Raw genomic sequence first — 2,221 nt, 5'->3', positions numbered from 1 at the left:
CCTCGCCCAGAGCCGGGACGTGCGCATGCGCAGTGGTGGCCTGCAGTCAGGAGATTTCTCCTCATACACATCGTATCAGTCCTGAGCGGATTCGGCTCCAGCAGTGATGTCCAAGGGAATGAGGTGTTTGTTACAATGTATCAGTGCACATAAAATGTATCTGTCTGAAGCCCAGGCCGTTTACCACCCACAGGATACAACTGTAACAAACCCTCAGCTGTGAGTAGTGATGGATGGTTACACTCCGCAGGCCTCATATAATACAATGAACCCAATGGCGCTGAACTGGGAGTGATGGACAGGAGATTCCTATAATACATAAGGCAGAGTCCCAGATTATGTATGAGCCATCACCGAGGAGGACACTGCCCCCCCAAACACCCTGCACCCCATCATACTGCCATAGAGGAGACAACACAACAAACACTGCCCCCCAAACACCCTGCACCCCATCATACTGCCATAGAGGAGACCACAACAAACACTGCCCCCCAAACACCCTGCACCCCATCATACTGCCATAGAGGAGACCACAACAAACACTGCCCCCCAAACACCCTGCACCCCATCATACTGCCATAGAGGAGACCACAACAAACACTGCCCCCCAAACACCCTGCACCCCATCATACTGCCATAGAGGAGACAACACAACAAACACTGCCCCCCAAACACCCTGCACCCCATCATACTGCCATAGAGGAGACCACAACAAACACTGCCCCCCAAACACCCTGCACCCCATCATACTGCCATAGAGGAGACAACATAACCACAACAATCACTGCTCCCCAAACACCCTGCACCCCATCATACTGCCATAGAGGAGACCACAACAAACACTGCCCCCCAAACACCCTGCACCCCATCATACTGCCATAGAGGAGACAACACAACAAACACTGCCCCCCAAACACCCTGCACCCCATCATACTGCCATAGAGGAGACCACAACAAACACTGCCCCCCAAACACCCTGCACCCCATCATACTGCCATAGAGGAGACAACACAACAAACACTGCCCCCCAAACACCCTGCACCCCATCATACTGCCATAGAGGAGACAACACAACAAACACTGCCCCCCAAACACCCTGCACCCCATCATACTGCCATAGAGGAGACAACATAACAAACACTGCCCCCCAAACACCCTGCACCCCATCATACTGCCATAGAGGAGACAACATAACAAACACTGCCCCCCAAACACCCTGCACCCCATCATACTGCCATAGAGGGGACAACACAACAAACACTGCCCCCCAAACACCCTGCACCCCATCATACTGCCATAGAGGAGACAACATAACCACAACAAACACTGCTCCCCAAACACCCTGCACCCCATCATACTGCCATAGAGGGGACAACATAACAAACACTGCCCCCCAAACACCCTGCACCCCATCATACTGCCATAGAGGAAACAACACAACAAACACTGCCCCCCAAACACCCTGCACCCCATCATACTGCCATAGAGGAGACAACACAACAAACACTGCCCCCCAAACACCCTGCACCCCATCATACTGCCATAGAGGAGACAACAGAACAATCACTGCCCCCCAAACACCCTGCACCCCATCATACTGCCATAGAGGAGACAACACAACAATCACTGCCCCCCAAACACCCTGCACCCCATCATACTGCCATAGAGGAGACAACACAACAATCACTGCCCCCCAAACACCCTGCACCCCATCATACTGCCATAGAGGAGACAACATAACCACAACAAACACTGCCCCCCAAACACCCTGCACCCCATCATACTGCCATAGAGGAGACAACACAACAATCACTGCCCCCCAAACACCCTGCACCCCATCATACTGCCATAGAGGAGACAACACAACAAACACTGCCCCCCAAACACCCTGCACCCCATCATACTGCCATAGAGGAGACAACACAACAAACACTGCCCCCCAAACACCCTGCACCCCATCATACTGCCATAGAGGAGACAACATAACCACAACAAACACTGCCCCCCAAACACCCTGCACACCATCATACTGCCATAGAGGAGACAACACAACAAACACTGCTCCCCAAACACCCTGAACCCCATCATACTGCCATAGAGGAGACAACACAACAAACACTGCCCCCCAAACACCCTGCACCCCATCATACTGCCATAGAGGAGACCACAACAAACACTGCCCCCCAAACACCCTGCACCCCATCATACTGCCATAGAGCAG

Source organism: Hyla sarda, chromosome 8 (genome assembly GCF_029499605.1).
Source record: "Hyla sarda isolate aHylSar1 chromosome 8, aHylSar1.hap1, whole genome shotgun sequence".
NCBI lineage: Eukaryota > Metazoa > Chordata > Amphibia > Anura > Hylidae > Hyla > Hyla sarda.
The sequence above is the reverse complement of the archived record's forward strand: the minus strand, read 5'-3'. Positions refer to the sequence as shown.